An 11,298-nucleotide genomic window follows, 5' to 3' on the forward strand; every position below is an offset into this window, starting at 1 on the left:
AGGTGCTATCGTTGTTACCTAAACACAAAATCTTGCACAAGGTAAAGAACCTCCGCAGGCTATGGCAAAGGTGATTCCAAGCCACAGGATCGATGTTTTTCATGCTCATACTCACAGAGTAAAACATACTCTTTAGTCTAGATTTGTTTTCATTTCAGGTCAAGGAAAAACATGAAAGAAAGGGCTTAACCCTAAGAGGCACTAACCGCTTCTTGCAAGGTACTGAGCACCCTGAACTCCCACTGAACTAGTGGGTACTCAGCACTTCTCCGAATTGGGCCCAAAGACTGAACAAACAGAAATTTTTCATGGCAGAGAAAGCATAGTGACTGTAACATGCTGCATTTAAGGACAAGATGGCTGCTGCATTAGGCAGGGAGAAAATCTACTTTTACAAGTGTAGTATTTAGAAAACAGCCTTTAATTTACATTGCTACGTGTAGAAAAAATAGTTAGACGTAATAGGCAAGATTCTGCCACTCCTACTCACACTGAGGAATACCTCACTCTACTAACACTGATTTCAATGAGGCTTGCTTGTAGGGTATTGTACTAGTCAACATAAGAATGGCAGAATCTGGCCCAACATGAGAACAATGGGCCAGATCCTCAGCTCATGGAATGCAGCATGGCACCACTGGCTGGCCCAATATCATTAGAAGAAAACAGATAACCCTGACTAGCAGTCAGTCACAGTGATTGGTGTAAGAGGGTCAGAGTCAAAACCTGACAATAAAATTCATAGAGAGAGAGAGAGAGAGAGAGAGAGAGAGAGAGATCAACACTCAGAGATCATCCAGAGCTCTTAGGTAATAATAGAGAGCCCCTGACTAAGCCAGCCCTAATTACAGAATGGGCCCCACCTGAGAGAAATTAGGTGATTCCAGGTTTAACTACTGAGTGGGCCCAGCTGAGGAAGGGCTGGAGGAAAGAGAATGCAGGGAGTCAAAAGGTGCCTGCAGGGCCTTGAATGAGCACCCAGGGAGTAGATGGGGAGACCTAGAAGGCAAGTAAAGAGGTGAGGAAGGAAATGGTGTAGGGAACACTGCACTTTGGGTGGGGGATTTGATGTAGCTGTGCAGTACAGGGCCCGGGGCTGTAACCCAGATTTGAGGTTGGGACTGGATTCCCTACCAGCCCCAAGGAAGTGGCATACAAGGGTAGGTGAGCCCAGCGAGGGGGCTGCAGGCTGAATGTGACTGTGCTAAAGAAGAGCTGTGCAGAGGGTGGAAGCTTTTGATTTCTGTTAAGAGAGTTTTGAACTTTAGTTTGGGTAGCTGACCCTGGAAGGAACGGGCTAAAGACTGTGCCCTGGCTGGAGGGATATGAGTTCTCTGAAAGAAACCACCACAGCCACAGAGTGACTGTTGATGAGGGCTGCTGCCCTACAAGCACTGTCATGCCATGCCTGGCCATGAGGAAGTGCAGAGTGGTGAGTAAACCCTGTTACAATGCTTTTTCTTGCATTACTTTAACTGCCACATGTCTGAAATGACTACATTTTTGTAGTTTTGCTTGTCCCCTCTCTCTCTCTCTTCCTACAACTCATGGCAAGCACCGTATCTCAGCCCTAGTCTACATCCAGCTGATGAGAGCACCTTTGGCAAACAGTAAATGACTGACTGTCCTTTGGCCGTAAGTCCTTTGGAAGAAATTTCATAGGCAATGAAATCAAAGATTGCCTATTTGAAACTTTTTTTGGATGCGATAAGTATTGCTTGTAAGTCATATAAATAATTGTGCTGCTAAGATTTGAATTTACTTAGTGCCTGGCCTAGCTCAAATTTGGTGGGTGGTTGGTTGGTTTTTATTCTACATAGATTGGGCTGCCTTGAAACAATAAAAAAAATCCAAACTAGAAAAGGCACATTCCTCTCTCCTGATTTCAGTGGGAAACTTTACTCCTTCTAAGACACTAAAAGTGTGTGCTGTAGCAGAATTGATCCCTTGTTGCCACATTTTCGAGAGCTCCGTTCCCATTTGGGTGCTTTTGTGAAGTGGCCAGACTTTCAAAGGTGCTCCATGCCTGCCAGCTCCCGCCATTCTAGCCTTTTGAAAATCAGATGCTAAATGTTTGTCAGTGCCCTAATTATGTTCTTCAACGGCAGAAGGAATGTGGGATCTTTTATGGTAGAGTACTTCTGAGACATTGTAGCTCAGGATAATAGAACAGACTTGATGCTGCAATTCAGCTAATTAAAATGATTGTAGTCCCTTGAGGAACTACATTTCCCAGGATTATTTCAACTGAAGATCAGAACTCTTCCTCTGCCCAGGTATAAAGGCCAAGTCCTGGAAAGTCTTGATAGAGGATCTTAAACAGCATAGTGTAGAGACCATCCAACCAGGTATGCATGCATGTATGTCTAAATGACAGTTTCATTAGCCCCGATTTATCTACTCCCTCCAAAAACTGTGTAATTTAACTTTTCCTGTCGTGCTATGCTTTCTTAAATACTCCTTTTTCACCAACTCACTACCTGTCTGAGGTCATGACCTACATGGTTCAGGATTGCTTGTATGTTTGTCACTCTCAAGATGCTGGAGAACAAAAAAGTGGGAGCGGGGAGGGAAGGAGATGAAGCAGAACACATTCATGCAGACATCAGTTCATTTGTCTACATGCATGTGTCTATTCCATATGTGACAGGAACCTGAGATCACCAGACTTATTTGCTCACTGGCATAGCAAGCCGTGATTCCCCAAACAAGAAAATAAACCCAAATAAAGGATCACATCCCCCCCAGTCGAATTCACAAAATAGAAGCACTAGGTAATTGTGCGGCTGGTGCCTAGCCCCACTGCTGCAGAGTATGTATCTACCTTAGCCATGAGTAAAACAACCATCACCATAGTACTTTAGATAAGTGGGTGACACCATTATTTAAAAAAGAAAAGAATTGTTCATTGCTGTATAGAAAATGAGCCCTATGGGATGTATTGTGTATTTGAAGTTTGCCCCCATTGTCCTCTGTTGGGGCCAGGCCTTCAAGGATGTTCCAGCATTTTATTTTGTAAAATATATGGGCTATTCCTGATCTCCAGCAGAGGGATGCTCCATAGGCGAGGGCCCTCAGCTCCAGAGGGAAGTGTAACTTGAGCAGTGAGTGTTGTTTTTCCCCTCCAAGCTGTAAGCTGGGTTATCAGTACAAGTTTACATAGAGTTTTAGTGCCTGGAAGATCCTATTGTGAGGTACTTATATGGCTCCCATCTTCATACGATATGATATCTGGGCATCTCCAAAGTATTTAAAATAGATTGGAGCTGGAAAGGGCTAAACTGGGTCAACCGGGTAGCCCTAACAGTCCTACTCCAGGTACCATTCCCCATTCCAAGAAATTCCCCACCTACAAGGTAGGTGATGATACAGAGGCCTTCTTAAAACATTTTGAAAGGGCCTGCCTTGGGTACAACCAGTATATGGTGGAGCTGAGGCCACAACTCAGTGGACCTCTAGCAGAGATGGCAGCTGAAATGCCTAAAAAACACATGAACGAGCACAAACCTTTTAAACAAAAGGCCAGAATTAGAATGGGGCTAACCCCCGAGCATGCCCACCGGCGGTTCAGAGCCCGAAGGTGGAAACCAGACATGGCATTTTTCCCAACATACTGACCACATTGTAAAAAATTGGGATGCCTGGATATCAGGAGCCATTATCCCAAATCTCTGTGGTACATCTGTAACGATGCTGGTTCTGGCGGGACCTAACTGAGTGTGCCACTTCAGGACAAATTGCTTCAAGCAGGGCAGTTACAGCCCAAGGCTGGGGTTTCTGTGCACACCAAGGCAAACCAAACCAGCCAAACAGAAGACTTTGGTTTTACCCCACTGGCTAACCACAAGTCACGCAAGCAATTCCCTTAGACACCCCAGTTTCCCAGTATCGCCACCAGTGCCACTCATTATGGGGACAAATGGTTATGAAAACCAATACCCCAGTAAAAGAAGAAAGGTTCTTTCGATCCCAAAGGACCAAGCCCCAGACCCAGGTCAATATACAAATCAGATCTTACCCACAAATCACGCTGTTGCCAATCCTTTAGGATCTAAAGGTTTATTCATAAAAGGAAAAGAGATCGATGAGAGCTAGAATTGGTTAAATGGAATCAATTACATACAGTAATGGCAAAGTTCTTGGTTCAGGCTTGCAGCAGTGATAGAATAAACTGCAGGTTCAAATCAAGTCTCTGGAGTACATCCACAGCTGGGATGGGTTTTTCAGTCCTTGGTTCAAAGCTTCAGTGTAGCAAAGTTCCTCCAGAGGTAAGAAGCAGGATTGAAGACAAGATGGAGGAGCTGCAGCAACTTTTTATATTCTCATGCCATGTGGTCTTTCTTTCTTTGTTCCAAAGACAAGCTGTCCACCACATGGCCTGGAAAAACCTCAGCGTTCTATCCATAGGTATGTCCTTGCATACCTTGCTGAGTCACAAGGCATGTCTGCCTTCTCTCAGTGGGTCAATTGTATAGCTGATGGTCCTTAATGGGCCATCAAGCAGGCTAGGCAGAGCTGACACCAACTTGTCTGGGGTGTCACCGAGAAGCATAGCATAAGTTTGAAATACAGACAGTATAGAGCCAATATTCATAACTTTAACTACAAAAATGATAACACACATCTAGACAGCATAATCATAACCAGCAAACCATAAGCTTGTCTTAGACACCTTATTTGACCCCCTTTATACAAGATTTGGTGCCACTATAGGACTTTGGCTGCAACAATGATCTATATGGTCCCAGCTTATGTCTATAACGTCACAACATCCATTTATAGTATGAGATCATTAAACAACTTTTAACTGTTGATGTCTTCACAGAATGATGGCCTGTAGTGAAACTATGAGACTAGAATTGGTGTATGCTGAATCTGTCAGGCCAGTGGAAACTCACTGCTCGGTACCAGTGAGTCCCTTGCCCTCTTGCATTGGCATGCTGTTAGAATCACAGAATGCTACTTTATATCTATTTTAAATACTTTGGAGATGCCCAGATATATCATATATGAAGATGGGAGCCATATAAGTACCTCACAACAGGATCTTCCAGGCACTAAAACTCTATGTAAACTTCTACTGAAATCGGGTTATCAAGACCTGTTTAAATAATCTGTACTTTGATTTCTGCACCAATAAAACCGGCTAGTGTTTGTTTGTCCTCGCTCTCTCTCTCTCTCTCCTATATATTGCCTTTTCTGATCAGGTTTACAGTATTCTTGCCAGCAAGTTAAAGAAGTATGGAATGGATTATAAAGTGGATAGAAAGCTGGCTAGATTGTCTTGCTCAATGCATAGTGATCAACAGCTCGATGTCTAGTTGGCAGCCAGTATATCAAGTGGAGTGCCCCAGGAGTTGGTCCTGGGGCCGGTTTTGTTCAACATCTTTATTAATTATCTGGATGATGGAATTAATTGCACCCTCAGCAAGTTTGCAGATGACCCTAAGCTAGGGGGAGAGGTAGATATTCCGGAAGGTAGGGATAGGGTCCAGAGTGACCTTGACAAATTGGAGGATTGAGCCAAAAGAAATTTGAGGTTCAACAAGGACAAGTGCAGAGCCTGCACTTAGAAAGGAAGAATCCCAGGCACCGCTACAGGCTGGGGACCGACTGGCTAAGCAGCAGTTCTGCAGAAATGGGCCTGGGGATTACAGTGGATGAGAAGCTGGATATGAGTCAGCAATGTGCCCTTATTGCTAAGAAGGCCAACTGCATATTGGGCTGCATTAGTAGGAGCATTTCCAGCAGATCGAGGGAAGTGATCACACCCCTCTATTCGGCACTGGTGAGGCCACATCTGGAGTATTGTGTCCAGTTTGGTCCCCCTGCTACAGAAGGGATGTGGACAAATTGGAGCGAGTCTAGTGGAGGGCAATGAAAATGATTAGGGGGCTGGGGCACATGACTTATGAGGAGAGGCTGAGGGAACTGGGGTTATTTAGTTTGCAGAAGAGAAGAGTGAGGGGAGATTTGATAGCAGCCTTCAACTACCTGAAGGGAGGTTCCAAAAAGGATGGAGCTAGACTGTTCTCAGTGGTGGCAGATGACAGAACAAGAAGCAATGGTCTCAAGTTGCAGTGGGGGAGGTCTAGGTTGGATATTAGGAAACACTATTTCACTAGGAGGGTGGTGAAGCACTGGAATGGGCTACCTAGGGAGGTGGTGGAATCTCTAGCCTTAGAGGTTTTTAAGGCCCTGCTTGACAAAGCCCTGGCTGGGATAATTTAGTTGGTGTTGGTCCTGTTTTGAGCAGATGACCTCCCTCCTGAGGTCTTTTCAGACCCTAATATTCTATGGGTCAAGGAATTTATTTCAAGGATGGCTTTAGAAAAATTTCAGTGTTTTCTTGGTTTTCTCTGAGGCAGTGCTACTTGTATAGCCAGGATAGCTTAACGTACCGTCTAAGAGTGATAAGAAAGGTGGAAGCATAGTAGTAACTGAGCAGGTAGGTGAAGGCAAGGGATCTACAGGTCCCTCACCAATACTTACGGCAAGGAAACTTGCATAAACAATGTGGTTTTAGGGAGAGCCTGAAGAGTTTTAGATGGGGATTATAGGTACAAGCTATCCTGGCCATACAAGTAGCATTGCCTCAGAGAAAACAAACCAAGAAAACATATGAGGGGAGAGAGAGAGAGAGATTTAGATTACCACATAACAGATAATCAGCAACCCCAGCAGAAATCAAAGTACAGATTGTATTTAAACAAACTTGCGCTGAAACTGGGTTATCAAGAACTATGTAGAGTTTTAGTGTCTGGAAGATCCTGTTCCAGTGAGGTACTTATGTGGCTCCCATCTTCATAATATCCGAAGATCTCCAAAATATTTAAAATAAAAATAAAGTAGCATTCTGTCATCCTAACAGCACTCCAATGCAAGAGGGCAAGAGCCTCACTGGTATCCAGTAGTGAGTTTCTGCTGGCCTGACCAGTTCAGTGCAGCCCAGTTCTAGTTTCACACCTTAACTATAGGCCATCTGTGACACATGGCTAGAAAGGGTTAAACCTCCTGCAAAATAACCCTCAAAAGACATGTGGGGAGATCGTTTGCGTTTTTGTGTATTTACATATGAGTAGGGTCAACAATGTAGTCAACAGTCCCTGTCTATGCTGTATTCTGATATCATTTAAATGAATTGTGAACATGGGATATCTCAGTATTCATCTCTCTTTGAAATGTACTGTGAATGGTGGAGGATAAAGCAAATGGCCTTATGTTAATTCATATAGCTAAGTACCAGTGATGGACCTCTTTCAAGGTCATCCTAAATTACCTTTTGTTCCCTGAGGAAATTCCAACTTGTCAAAGAGGACAAGAAATTGTATAAAAGATCCTTGGGTCCTGATTCTGTCATCTCAGATCTGCTTAGACTTCATCAGGGGAAGTTTGAGTTGCAAGACTGAGGTCCCAGTTATGCTGGTACGCCTTGAATATGAGATGGGGACATTTGGACTATGACCCATAGGCGCCGACTTTTCCTGGTGCCAGTGGGTGCTTGCACCCCGACTCCACCCTTTCCCCAAATCCCTGCCCTGGCCCCAACTTATCCCCAAGCGCACTGTTTCCCCCTCCTCCCCCCTCCTTCCCAGTGCTTGTCGCGCAAAACAGCTGGGAGCTAGGGGGGAAAAGCAGGCATGCAGCACACTCAGCAGAGGGGGGAGAGCGGAGGTGGAGGTGAGCTGGGGCGGGGAGCTGCCGGTGGGTGCAGAGCACCCACCAATTTTTCCCCATGGGTGCTCCAGCCCTGGAGCATCCATGGAGTCGGTGCCTATGCTATGACCTATGAACTGAATTCTAAAGGAACTCTTAGCAAATACAAAGTTCACCATCTCTGCCATGAATCTGAACCTCAATGAACTGAACTCATGTCTGTATGTATATTGATCTTTTAACCATTCTCCCTCTTGTTTTTGAATACATTTTAGTTTAGTTAATAGGAGTTGGCTGTAGCGTGTATTTGGGTAAGATCTGAAACATTCGTTAACCTGGGAGGTAATGTGTCCAATCCTTTGGGATTGATAGAACCTTTTCTTTTATATGATGAAATAAGATTAACAACAATTTTCATCATATTTGACGTGGGTACCTGGATGGAGGCCTGAGGTTGGATCACTTTAAGGAAACTGTTTGGACTTCTGAGTAACCACTAAGGTAATAAAGAAGCCGTTTTATGCTGGTTTGGTGAATCTTAAATATTGGAATATTCACCAGCTTTTGGGGGTTTGGCTTCCCCATTCTTTGCAGTTTACCCTAATTGAGTGACCACAGCTGGCCCCCACTAGGACTCTGATCACACCATCCTTCTGTGAAGACGTTGACAGTTAAAAGCTGTAATGATCTCATGCTATAAATGGATATACCACAGAGATATGGGATGAGTTTTAAAAACACTATTTATCCAGGAAAATTATAGGGGGCTCACTCTTTTAATTTTTAGAATAAAAAAAATACTGGCTCTGCTCATTAGAAATTTTAAATAGTTATAAATTATATGCAAATAAGTTTTCCAAGTGGATTATAATGCTGGGAAGCAAGATATTAGAGCTAGGTTTTTTATACTATCTATCACACTCATGACCATCAAGGAAGAGGAACACAGGATTAGAGCTACGAGGATTGAGTCATCTTTCTCAAGACAACATCAGGTTTTCCAAAGACCAGAAAGTGCTGGAATCCATCTGTCATAATCTAGCTTCTTTTTGAAAAGTGAGTTTTGGTATGTGTCTGTCTTTAGAGAGTGGGTTTGCCATTTTTCACATTACAGGATTTCTGAAATACTTTTTTATTTATTCTACCATTGTAATATTGGTTGAGCAGGATGAATTAAAATGAGCAAAGGTGTGTATTCTCTTGCAGTTCATTGAAAAGGAAACCATTTGGAAAAAGGCTTATGTAGCTAATTGAAGAGGGTTTTTTCCTATTCACTAAGATTGAAGAATCAGCAGCAGCCCCTCTTGGGAGCATCTTTAACTGACAAAAATGAAATTTAAAAAACCAAGACAGTTGCACATGTCCAATGCTATTTTATCACATCAATCTGTCAGTTAGCAAAAGTGATTTTTATTCTTTAGGTTATCCAACTATATCCCCTCATGCAGATCATTTTAGGGTCTGTAAAACCCCTAGTGAGAAAAAGGAGGCTGTTTGGGTGGGGAAGTTTGTTCTACAATTAGTTCTCAAAACTATGTAGAAATTGGAGCCGTAAGGGGGAATCTAGCTAGGTGGTGCCTTTGTACACATGGCTGAAAAACTACAGCTCACAGGGAAAGGACGTCCTGCAAATTTTCGGCCCAAGTTGTGACTCTCAGCCAAACCTCTGGCCCTCCACAGAGCCACATTCCAAGATGAAGGTCCAGGAATGCATCTATACTTTTATCTTTCAGTGGGGCCTTGCATATTTCCCCCAAATTTGTTGGTCAGCTTTGTCATAATCCTAGCTTAGTCTGTGCTACCCAAACTCCACAGAGTTCTGGGTGAGTGGGAAAATGTTGAAGCCAAGGAATAGTCATTCTCTGCAGCAGGCTCCCTTCAGGACATTGCCAGTTTCTGACTGAAATCCATCGTGAAGGTAATGTTGCTGAAAACATTAACTCCCACAGAGATCCCTCCAGAGCACCTGATGGGCATCCAATACCAGCATATGCCAGAGTCATGATGCCAGTTTGCATGGGGGCCCACAGAGCAACGTGAACAGGTAGGCCTCAGGATTCACAAAATTAGGAACCGATTTTCTCAATCTCTTGGGTCTGCCAATTTAGAGAGCAATGCCTTCTGCAGCTTTGCAAATCCTTTGCTGCATTTCCTCTATGGATGCTTTCTAAAGTAATGAGAACCTTGTTTAATTAGTTTTCTGAGTCTTCTCTTATGGAAAAATATTTATTTGTTAAACTGAGGGGGGAGATTTTGCAAAATATCAGACAACCATTTCTCAGTGTAACACCAAGATAACTTCTTCCACTTGAATAAAGTTTATCAGAACACAACAGGGGCTGTGTCTACATAGAAAGACTAGGGCTTGTAGCTTACCATTAGTACTTATGCATTTTTCTCTGGAGGTATGTTAATTTAAAGGCCTAACAAACTTAATTTCTTTTTACATTATAGATAAATTAATTGGAATTCTGCCATCATGACATGAAAAATCAAGCTGGCCAGATGCTGATCAGTGTATATCAGAAATGGAGAAACTTTATTCGCTTGAACAGAGTTATTCTGAATCAATTCATCTTAGGAGAGTTCTCTGTCCTTGGGGAGAGTAAAATCTGAGAGAGGCCGTTTACTAGTTAGGGGAAAAGCCTAGGATATGGGAGACATTAATTCAGTTACCTCTTCGTAGAGGAAGAATCAATGAGTGGCATCTGTTCCCCTCCCCACCTTTTGGGGATTGGCTAGCTTTTCACAGTGTAAAATAAGGAACATGGGAGACGGCTTTTGGTGAGGGACCAAGGAAGCTGGCAAAGTAGGAAGAAAAATGCTATGTGTTCACTGTCATGCTGTCTGGAGTGGCTCACAACTGTCAGTACCTACCTCAGGGCAGACTGTCAAAAACAGGGCAGACACCCCAAAATGCTGGTATGGTCTACAATAAGACTTCACCAAGTCAGTAACAAATGTGAACTCCTGGATCACTGTAACAGTCTTACCATGGAGCTACAGACAGTCCCCTTAGACTCTCCAGTCTATCTTGCCCCCCAGGCAAGCTGGACTTAGTCACTTACACCAAAAATCATAAAATATTCAGTTTGTTTCCAGTCCCAAGAGACCAGTCACTTACACCAGATCAATTGGTAACTAGATTTTACACCAAAGGCAATGCGTGTAGCCAATCCTGTAATAAACTAAGGTTTATTAAATAGGAAAAATAAATAAAAGCATTATTTACAGGTTAAAACAAGCAAATGTACCCATAAATGAGTTGCAATCTAAATCCTAAGGGTGACAGAACTGGAGTGATCTGACAATTCAAAATGTCTTTCAGGCCAACCCAGGGAATATCTGGCTTCAGTTTAGTGTCTCTGCCCCTGTGAGAGTTCAAACAGCAAAGAGATGGAAAACTTTCCTATGACTCCTCCCCCCCCCCCCCCCCCCCCGGCCACTACCTGCCTGTCTGGAAGAACTATCAAAATGAGATGGGCTATTAAGGAACATCTCAAAATAAAGGATTGGTTAATGGCCCTACTGCACCTTGGAAATACTGTGTGCAAGGAAGCTCTTCCTATGGACTTGGAGGCTGAATGAAGGAAATAAAACGATCTTCCCATCTGAGTTCACAGCAAATATTTTCCAAGTTAT

The 11,298-nt window shown here is 43.3% G+C and overlaps 1 long non-coding RNA gene across 2 annotated transcripts; it reads left to right on the top strand.

Moving 5' to 3' along the window:
* The first annotated feature begins 994 nt into the window (after positions 1-994).
* On the top strand, positions 995-10,463 carry LOC122465637. 2 transcript variants are annotated; one of them, XR_006290624.1, is made up of 4 exons: positions 995-1,432; positions 2,277-2,348; positions 9,606-9,700; positions 10,111-10,463. It is a non-coding gene; the product is annotated as an uncharacterized LOC122465637 (long non-coding RNA). The 2 variants fall into 2 exon arrangements; XR_006290623.1 differs by lacking the exon at positions 2,277-2,348.
* The last annotated feature ends 835 nt before the right edge of the window (positions 10,464-11,298 follow it).

This window comes from Chelonia mydas, chromosome 4 (assembly GCF_015237465.2).
Source record: "Chelonia mydas isolate rCheMyd1 chromosome 4, rCheMyd1.pri.v2, whole genome shotgun sequence".
NCBI classification, from domain to species: Eukaryota; Metazoa; Chordata; order Testudines; family Cheloniidae; genus Chelonia; species Chelonia mydas.